At 41.0% G+C, this 14,391-nt stretch overlaps 2 protein-coding genes across 6 annotated transcripts in view; one reads left to right on the top strand and one right to left on the bottom strand.

The window, feature by feature from the left end:
• Positions 1-14,391, bottom strand: part of MCPH1 (microcephalin 1) — a 297,872-nt gene that overhangs the window by 144,674 nt on the left and 138,807 nt on the right. The window lies entirely within an intron of this gene.
• ANGPT2 (angiopoietin 2) overlaps positions 1-14,391 on the top strand; it is a 54,508-nt gene that overhangs the window by 1,675 nt on the left and 38,442 nt on the right. The gene's annotated exons all lie outside the window — the stretch shown is intronic.

Here is a 14,391-nt window from a genome sequence, read left to right on the forward strand (position 1 = left end):
TATATTCTGCAGGAGGTTTAGACAAATTGCATAAATAGATTAATCATTAACTATTACAATGACATCACATCACAACGCTTACACAGCAGAGAACGTGACGGTTTAAAGCCATATGGGAACTTTAACAACAAGCCGATTCCCCTCATTCAAAACTTTGCCCCTGTCTTTCATTTCACCATAAACCTTCTGTTAGGACACCTTATCTTAATCTCAGAATAGATCTTGGCTCCGAATCTGTGTTTCTCATTAGCTCTCCTACCTTCAGAGGGGAAATGACCAAGTTATTACTCTGGTCCTGAGCTGAGATGAATGAAAGCCCTCGGCACTGCATTCAGTATAACAAGAGGGGTCGCTTCAAATCAAAGAACAGAAAACAAAAACGTATCAGAAAGACTCGCCCTGTAATATGAAACTCATCAGTCGTATCTATAAGCACTAGCCCTTATGAGCAAATTCTCCAGAATTTTCTTTCTTTTCCTAAGAAGTTCCCTGCGGTGCTTTTAAAAATCTCCTAACATTCATAGATGTGCAAATAATATTGTTAAACTTAAAAAGTACGCAGCAACACAGGTTCGAATATTTGGAAGACAAACTGTATCCTCAACATCTGCTCACTCTGACTTCCCATTTCTCCCTGAGTTGCCATGCTCCCCATGGCACGGTTAATGCCAGGGCTGACGGCCACGGTGAGAGATGAAAGACGCGTCATTCGTAGTAAACATTCTAATCTGCCCGACTGGTAAGTCATCTCGTAAAATAAACAGTCGAGGAACATAAAAGAATGTTTTGCCAAATCAAGACCGCTGAATTGTATTTGCTTAATGAAGCCCACATTAGGTATACCTGAAACTCCACATACAGAGCTCGTATTTCTTTCTTAGATAAATAACCCCCTTCTTTTCGATCTTTGAGAGGCTGTTTAAAGAAGGAAAAGGACAAGGAATTCTACATGAGATGACCAACATTTTTTCCTTTCCAGGTTCAATCAGTAAATATTTGAACAGTAGCACAATGGTATTTCTAAATTCTTTCTTTAGCCATCTAGCTAAATATCACCAAGAATGACTTCATGTTTATCTTTTCGCGGGCTCAGCACCTGTCCTGTGGGCCTCTTGGGTAACGTGCACCTGAGAAAGTCAGTTTGTGCTCTCACTTGGTTTACTGGCTTCTGGTTTGGGAATGAAAGCAAAAAAGCAAACATGAAACCCGCCTAAAGTGATTGAATGTAACCTCTCTGCTTGTTTTTTATTCCTGTGTTTTGTCACCTGTGATAATAAACACTGCTTTTCTCATAAGGGAGAAAATAATATATAATGGGATGATAGATAAGCCACCATGATCAACATCACCATCAAACCCCTATTGATAGATTATGACAGGAAGAAAAAGCACCATTCTGTGTTTTGCATATTTCCTTTTCTTTAGGGCTGCTTTTTATGATTCCATATTTCCTTTCTCTCCCTGATCAACACTAAAAATGAGAGGGAAAAAAAAAACACAAAACACTTTTAAGGTTTTAAGAAAACTTGTCAAGAAGGAAAATAAGACCGAGTTTCTGGTTAACCTCAGGGTAGATGAATAGCATTTCAACGTCTGAGTGGTTGGCGTTCCGTCAGCAGCCTGGACTAAGAAAGCTGTTTCGCACATCATCAAAAGATGCCACTCTGCCCCTTTAATCTGCCAGGCAAAGGAAGTGTCAGAATTCTGAATGAGTGCAGAGGAACATGAATGGAGCAATACAGGGAAGGCTCACTTTCTGGTTAGCGGTTAAACAAGGACAAGATAAATAGTGATAGTTAGGACACCAAATACACCACAGTGACCTAAAAAACACTATATGTCACATTCCCTTGCTAATCCCGCAACTACTGTAAACCTCTGCCCCCGTGATAGTAAACACACTTTATAAAAACTGACAAATAACTTAGCAAAATGGATTGTATCTTGCTAGGAGACTAGATTTTTTTTTTCCCCCCGATCAGAAGAAACAGGGAAAGGAAATAAACAGTTATTTCACACTGATGAATACTTTAAAGTTATCAACAACTGCAAAGTCTATTGTGCTTTAAAACAGTGTTTTGAAAAATAAAGCTAATGCCTGTTAAGTTGATGTAAACATTTCCTCGTAATCCTACTTTTCTTTTAACGACAGCAGCACAGGCTGGGAGCTGTAAACCTGAATTGAGATCCTTTTCTTTCTTTAAAATTAATAATACTATATCCTTTTAATAAAGCAGGAGAACTGTTCATCAGCTGATGTATAGGGAACAATCCAGTTTTGCTCCTAAAACCAAAACTGTTGTCAATGGGAAAAACTGACGGTGAGAAAAGCTCAGATGAACTCAGACCGTCAGCCCCTTCCCTACCCCTGCCAGGGACTGATTGTGTGTGTGTGTGTGTGTGTGTGTGTGTGTGTGTGTGTGATCATGTGTGGTGGCAAAACACTCCTTAGCTGTATATCCAAACAAACAAACAATAAACAAACAAACCAGAGCTTGGTTCAATAAAGGAAAGGAAAAATTTCCCACTGTATCCACAGCCAATGTTCTACTACAGTACTGGAATAAACCCACCATTCCTGTACTGCCTTGCTGTCTCCTGAATCATGAAACATGATTGTGTTTAGTGTTAGAAGCAAATTCTGTGCATTCAGATAGGCTGACTAAACCTCCTATTTAAGACTGCAAGAAAATGATTACTACTATTATTTAATTATCTATTAATATCATTATTGTAAGGAAGGAAGAGATGATTAAAGTTTCACTGTGGTAGGAGAAGTACACATATTTAAGGTTGGAAAATGCAAGTTTAATATACTGTTTACTATATACTATGTACGATGTATAGTACAATATGTGCGTACTACATATATTATATAAGATATGCATATACTATATATAGTTTATATTATATATATATATATATATATATATATATATATATATATATATAGTATATATACAGTATTTGTTTTCCATGGTCAAGTGGCCTCTGCTTATTGAACGGGGCTGTGTGACATCCTGGATTAACTATGCAGGTATCACACTGTGGGGAGATGAAGACTTGCCTGCAGTCACGAAGTAGGAAATGGGCTTGTGCATACACCTTCCATCATATCTGACTTTCTGTTTAGACACTAGATAATCCATATAGTCTCCTTACTGTATTTTGAAAATTGGTTGATTTTAACCAATATGGTCCTCTACAGTTTACAAACAGGTTGTAATCCAGGAGTTTATCTGTAAGCCAGTTACTGTACTATATGGAACTTGAAGAGGATACTAATCTTATAAATGGTGATCAGATGCTCAAGCTGGCCCATTTTTTTTATGGATTAAAATAGTGCTTATTTTAATCCATACAATAACTGAAACTTTGTATATTTGTAATTCAAGAACAACAGTTCCAATCAACCCTACCACCAGATGGATAACTTAACAATAAAATAAAAATATGAGAGTAATATATGGGCCATGTAAAATTACAAAGTCAAACCTTTAAAACAGTAGAAAATAGGACGTAAATTCTCCTTCCTCTCAAACTTCAGCCCCTTTCTTCAAGATGAACACTTAGAGATGTATACTAGCCCTTTACTGTGACAAATTTAATATCAAAATGAACGAATTTCCTTCTTCTTAAAACCTGTACAGTGGTATTATACAGTGATCAAAATCTTTTTTTCTTTTTCTTTTTTTTTTGGCTCACAAGTGACATGAAAAGAGGTTGAAAGAAAGATTTTATTTAGGGGAAAAGAGCAAAATTTGGAAGACTAAGGAAAAGGAGAATATGGATCAAAGGGGTGTGTGTATGTATTAGAGAGAAAAGGAGACATGGGGGGAAGGAGAAAAAGGAGAGACTACCTGTGATGGAATCTATCACCTATCAACACAGGAAAGGGGGCAGTAAATGGGATGGCTATTTTGACAAAAAGGTGGCGGCTTATATTGTTCCATATTCTGGACACCAAATGGTACCAGGGCCTGGACAGCTTTGGATTTCCTGGGTTGAGATCAACAGGGTATAGGCAATGAATCATGAACATATACAGATTGTTTCCAGATCAGATGCTCATAGTTGGCAGAGCATCTATATTACTTACTGATAATGACAAATCATCAAACTATTCTCTCTGTTATAATAACTATACACATATATACTTATAATAATTATATATGTATACATACTTATTGTAAATGTATACAAAAAGTATATATTATATAACATTATACACATCTATACCTATAAAATATAATTCATATGAGTCATATATATATATATTAAATACTGTGGATTGTGTAGTACTGTAGTATGTATTTATTGAAAAAAATCTGAGTATAAGAGGACCCATGCAGTTCAAACTCATGTTGTTTAAGGGTCCACTGTGTATGTGTATATGTGTGTGTGTGTGTGTGTGTGTGTGTGTATTTTTTTTTTCTCTTTTCACTACATCCTTCTTTGACTTGAAGGAACCTGATAATGTTTTTCTTCTAAATCTTTCTAGAACTTTTCTGATAAAAAGAGAGCCACTCAACTTTCCAGTGACACTTTTATCACTAAAGCAGTAGTAGTAATTGGGGGATGGCAATCAAGTGGTACTGAATAATTTTAAAGCACTTTCCATACCTTACCTCATTCCGTCCCAGCAACCCCTCTAGAGCACAGACATGGTGGATATAACCCCACCTGTTTTAAAACCACTCATGAACACGGGTCAGGGAACGTCAGAGTGCTTTGCAGTGTAGGAGTCTTGCATGCGTTACCCAGAGAGGAAAAACAAACACGGAAGAGCACGCACATCCCTCCTCTGACAAAAAGCAGACTTTTCCACGGGGCTGGAAAGACCGCAGAAAATCACTGGGAGAAGTGTGAGTGAATATGAATATCGTGTTATTTCTTAGCTCATTAACATAAATGAGTGAACACTGCTGTACCCTTCCCACTCCTTTTGGGGTGTTTCCAGTTCAGGGCAGGCGTCACTGAAGTTCATTTATTTGTTCAACAAATATTTACTGAAGGCCCATGTGTGCCCAGGCAGTGCTCTAGGTGCTTGGGGCGAAGACAAAGACTAGGGTCTGCCCTGGTGGGGATACGCGGCATTACACCACCACATCCTGTTGGAACGTGTGGGTCAGAAGGTGATAAGCGCCCCACAGAACATCGGGTGAAACGAGACAGACGAGCGGGTGCAGGAGATGGGGAGTGTTGGAGGGTGAGGGTAGTGGGGAGCAGTGCCAGACAGCGTGGTCACTCCACTGAAACCTCTTTTACAAAAGGACAATCAATTGGAACTACTTCAGAATGGTCATTTTTCCTGATCACCAAAGTCATCAGTAATAGGTGGCTATTGCAGGAAATAACACATACACAGAACATGCATTAAAAATATTATGTATAATTCTAGCATTCTGAAATAAGCACCTTACTACTCAGTACATAAATCCGCCTATACAGGGATGACTATTTTAAAAACACGCTGTATATGCTATAACATTATATACACCTATACCTATCTGATAACTTTTATCTATTCTAATAACAATAAAAAGAAGTGGGTCTGAGAGGTTAAGTAACTTGGTTGACATCCCAAGTCAGTAAGAGAGGCAATTGCCACCACCTGTGAGTCCTGTCTGAGGACAAGCACAGGTGTTCTGGGGCCCAACCAGCTTGTGGACAACCTGGTCATCGGGTAACATTCGCAGTCCTTCCTATGTGGGGTTGGTGCCAAAGCTGCTAAGAAAAAAAAAAAAAGCAATCGGGAATATCCTGTGTGTAAAGTAATCACATGAAATTCCACTCTGTAGTTCAGAAGAGTAAAAGCAAACTGTATCATAACCAAGAGAAAGTATACAAATTCTTACAAACCGTACATGCAGTAACAACCCTTCTCTGGAAGTTGACTGAGGGCGACAGCCTGAATTTCCCAGTACCACCTGAAAGTCCAGGCAAATAAAATTCAGTCCCAGGAAAGTAACGTGTGACCTGCCCTAGCCTCTCTTTGATTTTAAAAAACAACTAGGGTGTATCTCTCATTTAGCATTCTACAAGTAGATATAAACAAAAATACCTTGATGCATGCTGTTAATGTTTAAAATGAGAAAGTAATGTCAAGGTCAACAATTTGATGTGATCTTTTGATTACAGTAAAAAAAAAAAAATTCATGGGTACTGTTTTAGAATAGAACTTTCAACATTTATCAGGATTAAAATGACTGTTTTATATACGGTTTGAAAATAAAGGGATGAGCTCTCCTCAGCCACCTGAACTGAAAGTCAGGTGTGCTAGCTGTCTTTAAATTAATATTTTAATTAGATATTTGCCCATGAAATCACCTTTCTTTCTCATCCTAATCTTGGCATGCACCGCTGACTAAAGATGTGAAATGCACTAGAAATCTCTGAGAAGTGGGCCTGGTCCTTTTACCATCACCACCCTTTCAACCAGCTAAAACCATTATCCTGGCAATTCAAGTAGAACCTAATGAAAACCTCTGTAGGACCCACCTCGGGGGGGGTGCCTGGCCGGTAATTACTTTCCTCCAAAATCAGCCTCATTCCTTCCTTTGAGCACCCCTTTACCCGGCTGAGAATTACTTTCAGAATCTATCTATCAACCTGACAACTTAACACTACCAAGTATTCACTTCCAATGTTTAATACTTAAAAAACTAGCAATCAAGCAAACTAAGTGTATACATTAAGAATATAACCTGTCATTTAGAAAATATGTGACTTTATATTTTTTCATGGACAATTGTGATTTTTAAGGGAAGAGATATTCAGATACAGAGGTCTTGGGAAATACACTATTTTATTGTGTTGACACAGTTTCCTAGAGTTTCCCATTGTTTGTATGTGCTGAATATTCACAGTAGTTATTGGTCTTTTAGGTAGAGAATATTAATCAAGTCTTAAAAGGAAGCAAGCGTTCAACCTCTCCATTTCTCGATTTTGTTACATTCTATCTAGACCATATTAACACTTTCTCACATATTAAGTCTTCTTGATGTGAGAGGGACTATTCCACCCGGGTGACTTAATCTACTGATTAACCTGGTGACAAAACCTGCCACCGACATCTCCCCATCTTAAGATAAGTACTCAGGACATACATATGAGCACATTCATTGTGACAGTTCCAGCAAATTCCGGGGATGAAGGTTAAACCGAATTGTGGGTCAGCCTCTGTATGTCGCTAATTAACATTTAGGAATGGTCTGAGCGTGCGTCACATGGGAGATTTCCACTGTGGCCGCCAGAAGCACACCTTGGTGGTTGGGTTCAACAGCAAAGTTGTCTAATGTCATGAACCCTCAGGAAGCAGGCCACGCTCTTTGGTATAACCTGCTGAGTCGTGTGGGACTTGATAAGGACAGTTTTCCTACACCAGGAGCTGCCCCCTTCCCTCTGTCTGAGGAGCCTTTGGGGCCCTCAAGACCACCACCCTGAAGGAAAAGGATAGAGGTGAAAAAAACTGAGACCATTCCAGGGGTTTCATTTCTGGCCCAAGGCAGCCCCAGGAATTGAGCCAAACTAGAGCAAAGGGAATGATGTGTTCCTGCTCTCCTGAGTTTGGAATAAAGGGGTTCTATACCAACAGAAGAGATCTCCTGGACACACTTGGTCAGATTCCAAGAAATCTAAATCTAAAAGAAACCGTGGTTACGCGTGAAGTCCATGCCATCACTGTTAACAAGCGTGCCTTTGGGCGGGCTTGTTATTTTCCTGCGTCTCTGTGTCTCCATGAAACAACTATATAGCCAGGGAGAGCTGGCTGGGTTAACTGGTGCAGTCTGAAGCTAGGGAATGCAAGCTTTTCATTTCATTTGTTCCTCCTTATATGTAGCAAATGATAGTTTTTAAAAAAAGACTGAATTGTTTAGAGCAGTTTTAGGTTCACAGCCAAAGTGAGGGGAAGGTACAGAGATCTCTTACATGCTCCCTACTGCCCCCCACATATACAGCCTCCCCGTTATCAATGACCCCACCAGATGGTACCTTTGTTATAATCAACGAACACATCATCACCCAGGGTCCACGGTTGATAATTAGGGTTCACGCTTGGTGGTGTACATTCGATGGGTCTGGACAAATGTATAATGACGTTGTATCCACTATTACAGAATCATGCAGAGTAGTTTCACTGCCCTAAAAATCCTCTGTGCTCTGTCTCTTCATCCCCACCTCCTCCAACCCCTGAAAACCACGAATCTTTTTACTGTCTCCATCGTTTTGTCTCTTCCGGAATGTGATATAGTTGTAACCACACAGTATGCAGCCTTTTCAAGTTGCCTTCTTTCACTTAGTAAATGACTTTTTTTTTTTTTAAAGCATGATTAACTGTACATTTGTTCAGTGACCCCTTACCTTGATTATTCAACTAAGTTATTAACTAGCTAAAACCCTCACAGTGTACCTTCAGAAACGTAAGGTTTTCCTACCTACAGCAGGGACCTCAGGGGATTATTACGTGTTTCAAATAGGATGATGAATGCACAAGTGTGCTGGAAACTGTCAGATGTCACAGTACTCGGGGACTATCATTATAATTAATTTTAATAATGATACCAGAAACATACTTATCAAGATCTGTACTATTATCTCACATTAAAGATTGTAACTCCATTCAATCTTATCAGGTTAAATGATCTGACTTTATGCCTCAAGGCACATCTTCACTCTGTAAGACAATGAACTTCCTTTCATCATGGAAAAGGACAGCTGTTAAGTGTGCTTGTAGACGGTCCTGATTATAACAGGTGGTTGAGTACCTGAAACACGCAGCTCCAAAATCGTACGTGGCATCTTCTCCTAAACCACCCTACTTGTGCCCCATTGTGCTTGCAGGTAATGCCATGAGCCCATTAAAACAGTCAGACTTTATGCTTAAACTTATTATTATCACTTCCGCGTTCAGTAAGCTAAGAGCAATGTTACTCTTCTGTATGTTCCGTTTTTATAGAAGACAGTGGCAGGAACTATATGAATATTGAACAGCGGGTGGCCTGGGGTTCACTAGTCAACCTGCACATCTTGGTAGAAAAGATTCAAAATTCCTAAGAGGTATCGTTTCCTCTGGGCTCCTGCAAGCACTTTCTCTGCCATTAGATTTGTAGAATCAACAAGGTATTATCAACTCTTGTTTACTTGCTGGATAATTATAATCATTAGTCTGAAGATAATTCAAGAATTCTTTTGAGTTTTATTAACTACTATCTAGTCCTTGGAATCTTGAAAAATTATTACATACAGATGTAGCTTAAAATTTCTCTAAGCAAAATGGTCTTCTTAATGGGAAATACTGGTACAAAAATGCTGCTGGAGAGAAGATATTTTGCTGAGTAACGTAAAATAATCAGATTCCGACCACAAGCCAATTATCTATGTTTAACATTTGGTTTTCGTGTATGAAATTCCTTATTATTTTTAGCTACTAAGAAATAGGTTCTTAAATTTCCTAAAAAAATAAAATAAAATAAACTTATTCAGTTTTAATTCAAGAAAGTATTAGTAACAGGAATTCCTGACCCGAACTGGTTTTAACTTAACTTCAACAGTGAAATGCTCTTAAAAGCAGTGATGGTTGGGATAATTATATTACAAATTAAAGAATCAACATTAATCAGAACACCACCCCCTCAAAAACAATTGTTTATTTTGTGATGTGTAGTTAATTGTCCATATTTTCCAATACGGTTCCCTTCTCGGTTATGACAAGCACAATAAATCTATATGTGCTTTCCCTCTAATTGGACGATGTTTACTATGCATCATTTATTTATTGCTACATGATTAGCCTGCCCTATGCCACTTAGGTTTTACAGTTGTAGTCTGACAGTATGCTACTTTTCCTTTCCCTTCTTCACCTGAAATACCACTACCATTAATATAAATGGTCTCTGGATGAGGGGAAAAAAAGGATAAAAATATCTGGTGAATAAACAACTCTCTCTACTTATTTGGGGCCCTTTCTCTATCCATTTCAATTTTAAGTGATTCAAAATCCTAAACCGGGAACACAGGTCAACCACAGCAGCTGTGGAGATAACCCAGCACCACGCCCTCACCTCTTCCCAAACAAGGGAGGGGCTTTCGGCTCTACTTTGACGCCAGCATACTTTGCTGGTTTCTTTAAAAAGTCTACAGACTTCTTGCAAAAAGGATCCTGTTCATATGACAGCAGTCACGAGAGTTCACAACAGAGAAGGCCTCTTTCTCCCCTTTGTTGTGGTGTAGTCGTTACTGTGAAGTGACGGAGGCAGGGTGCTGCCGGTTGTCAGCATAGCAGCTGGCATTTACCAGGTGCACATGACCTGCTGACGTCAGCTCGTTTAATCTCGTGACAGCCTACTGAAGGTAGATACCCTGTTCTTCTTTTGAGGAAACTCAAGCTCAGAGTGGTATCAGATGGCAGAAAGTTAGCAATACTAGGATAATGTCTTTATTTCCGAGCTTCTTATAATAAGACATCTTTTTGCGTGGATCACTTCACGGGGGTCCCCTAACACCTGCCATTCTGATACTATACACAACGGTCACGCCCTGAGTGTGTCCACCGCCAGGAGTAAGAACAAATATTGGAAGTTGTGAGAAGACCAATTTGGGTCGACGTTATTGTTTTCATTGACCCCGGGGAAGGCTGAAAAGTGTTGAGATGTTAAGTGACTTGCTAGCTTCCAGAGCTGTGAGGTTGCAGAGCAGGGATTTAAACCCACGTCTGTCCTGTTTCCGAGCACTGTTCCCCTCCTTCCAGCTCTGCTTTCTCACTCTCAGGACTGGAACCGAGGCTGATACGCGGAACAGTCAATCCCGGATGATTTAAGCCTCCCTAGGAGGGCGACGCTGCATAAATGGCAGCTGCCGTCGCCCTTTGGCATCTCAGGACACAGCAAGATGGCACCTGCTGAATCTGCAGACAGTGGCACACACATGGCTCTGTTTTCAGACATGGGGAGGGATTCATGAATAAGCAAGTGAATAAGAAACTGAAATGTAACTCTTCCCAAGACAGCCCTGTCGGAGCAAGGGACGGGCAAAATAAGAAGCTTTGAAGAGCAGGAACTCGGTCCATTCACACATGCACCTCTGCTCCCCCAAACACTCGACTGGACCAGTTCAGCCCTTGCTTTTCATTCACTCAGACGCTGGCTTAGACATGCCTCAGACTCTGAGCTGGCTCTGTTTTATGGAATCCAGCACTTTCTTTTTTTTTTTGAGGTATAACTTAGAATAAAATTAACAAATCCGAAGCGTGTACCTTGATGATAGATGTACACACCTGTGTAATGACCACCAGGGGGCTCCCTCCTGCCCCTCCCACCCTGCAGCCCCTCCTCTCAAGGCTGGCCTCTATTCTGCCCTCTGCCACTACAGGTTAATTTTGCTAAGTTTTGTACTTCACGTAATTGGAATACAGTATGTATTCTCTTTGAGTCTTTCTTAAAAATTATTATTCCTGTGATTCATCCATGTTGTTGTGTGTATTAAAATTTGCCCTTTTCCATTACTGTGTAGTGTTTCACTGTAGGAGCATGACACAATTTATGTGCCCACCGTACTACTGTAGATGGATACTTGTGTTCTTTTATGGAAGTTGACACTTCTTAACTGGACAAACCCAAGTATTGTGTATTGTCTTTCTTGTATCTTTGGAACCTGTACAGTTGGACTGACTTAAAGCTTCCTTGAATGATTTCCAAGACTAATCTACCTTCTAATGAAACCTGCTCTTCAGAAAATATTCCATACGTTGCAGAGTGGTCTTGGTGTTTATTCCCGAGGTGCTCAGAAAGGACTTCTGAGGAGTATTTTAAGTACTGGTCAAACATAATTCCGTTAAGGTTACAATGGGAGGCTAACAAAGAGATAATTCAATAATAGTACAGCAGACACCTGAGGAAAGAAGGAGCTGTATAAACATTCAACGGAAAAGAAAGCCTGGACGTAAAACACAGGCCTGACCAGTACGACCTGCCATTCCCTCTGGCCTTACCTTCGCCTCTCCCCTGACAACACCTTCTTTTCCAGCATCAGAGACAGACGGTTCTAAACAAAACCATTTTCCAGACTGGCGCCTGCTTTTGGGAGCACCCGGATGTTTCCTTTTTCAAATCTTTCTAAATGGTATTACACTTGAACGCATACGACTTACGGTCATCGTTATGAAAACCCCTTAGGTGTACTTTCTGCATCATGGGGCATGTCGGCCCCTCTCTCCACGTGGGCGGCCTCATCTTGCTTCCTGAGCAGTTATGGGGACCACCGAGACCACAGCAACGGGGCCATGAAGAACCAAGAGATGCTTCCCTGAGGTCGGCCGGAGGAGAGCTAGTGGCCCCCAGGGAGAAGGATTAAGATGAGGGTTCGTACCCCAGTTCTGAGTTTACCACTGTCATTTTCAGGAGATTTCCCAGGCTAGCATGGACTTTCCCCCCCAAAGCCAATCACACTCCAGCAGACCAATGGTTTAGGGGTTCAGGAACGATTAAAAGAGGTCTACACATACCACCTGAAAGTGCTGGGATGCAGGATAGGCGTTTTGGGAAAAAACCTTCACTTAAGTTCTATCTTTGGCCTCCTTAAGCCAAAATGCTCCTAGAGTCACTCCAGGAGAGGGCCAAGATTCCAGTGGAACCAACTACTCATAATTTGAGTCCCAAAAAGCAGCCAAAACTCCAATGTAGGTCCTTCCGCCGAGGGGATTCAACAAAAACGCTAAGCCACAAAGTTTAAGCTGGCATGTGGACCACGTTAATTTGAAACCAGATTTCTACGACTGAGGGAAGCTTTCAAGAATTCACTACCACTGATAAAATTAAACCGGCCTGTAGGCGTCAAGACCAAATCACAGCAGTGACCACAGTGATTTTTGGTTAAAAATGGGGGTAAGATGACTCATATTTTGATTGAAACAAACAAATGAACCCTAACAATAGGAAAACTTCTGCCGCTGTTCCCTGCTTTCTGTGTGAGCCCTCGCCCCTCACCCCCACTTCCTATGTGAGCCCTCGCCCCTCATTCCCACCTCCTGTATGAGCCCTCACTCCCCAGCCGCACGTGCATGTGAGCTTGTTGTGCCCACTGATTACTCAGTGACATGTGGATCTTAAGTGACTTGTGTGAACGAGTGTCATGGGACCCTGAAAAAGACAAGGCGGTATGCTGCACTCTGATATACTACCCCTCAGAAAGCACTCGTTGATATAAATGCACGACCCCCTAAAGATGAAGGAAAGTGAGTCAGCCATTCTCCGGTGGCTCAAAGTGATGCCGTGGCCCCTCCCGCCACTGACAGAGAAATCTCTCTTAAAATGATTATTTTTTTTTTCCCCTTCAAATTGGAGTAAAAATTCAACATTGCAGAAGAAAAAGTCAATCCTGAATGACATGCTTTTTATAACTCATGGCAGCGGAGTGAAAGGGGATAGGAATTTTCCACTAGCTTCCACTGGAATAGACGTACACGCAAGGCAGCAGGGTTGGGGAGAGGGGCCTGGCCTACAGAACTGAGACTAATTATGGGAAAATGACTCAAGCCCCTCGTACTTTTACCACAAGCGTTTGAAGAATCACGCTGAACATTTGGTGTTCGAGTAAGCTGGGCTTCTCTGCGCGCCGTAAAACGAGTTCAACTTTGAACGAATGAGGGTGGCAGGCATGCAAGCTGTAAATTACACGCAGAAATGGACCACGTTACTTTCGTGAGACTGGCACGCACTCGGTACTCCCACTACACCACCCGAAACACGTCGGCCTGAGGCTGCCACGCCGTCCACAGAACGCACGCACCGTGTGCTCTAAGAAGCTTTCTCCCCCAGTGCACGGCGCTTACGAAAGTTGTTAGCCTGAAAGCAGACACCGGGCCGAGCAACAAGCTTGCGAGAAGCGTGGCTGTTTTTCTGAATGGTTTCTGAGGTTGGGAAACTGTTCAAGTACACGTCTTGATGAAGGTCTTATATGATTTAATAAGTCTTTTTGATTTACTGGTTTTCCGATAAATATTATCAAATCATAGGGCAATTAAAGGCAGTATCTGGATTGGGCTTACACCCTACCAAATGCAAGGTTCCATACAGGATGCTCTAAAACTCAAGTAACCCCAAATACTTATGGACTCTGTTTGCCAGTTAGGCACTGCCCAGCTCCTCAAACTTCGGAATCGGGTCGGACACTGCCACCCCCATTTTAAGTTCCATGCTGATTTTTGTAGCGCTCTTGCTTTTAACAACAGCAAACCACTAAAAACCCAGCTTTGCCCGGTGGCACCATCTAATAGTTTTGAAACTGAGCTACTTTGGGCTACTAATTCTTCCAGTAGCTGACAGATGTTAAATATTGTGGGATTTCCCTTGAATATTTGAACTGTCCCCAGTGTTCTTAGGAGTTTGCTGCAGG

This window comes from Balaenoptera ricei, chromosome 21, assembly GCF_028023285.1.
Source record: "Balaenoptera ricei isolate mBalRic1 chromosome 21, mBalRic1.hap2, whole genome shotgun sequence".
Taxonomy (NCBI): domain Eukaryota; kingdom Metazoa; phylum Chordata; class Mammalia; order Artiodactyla; family Balaenopteridae; genus Balaenoptera; species Balaenoptera ricei.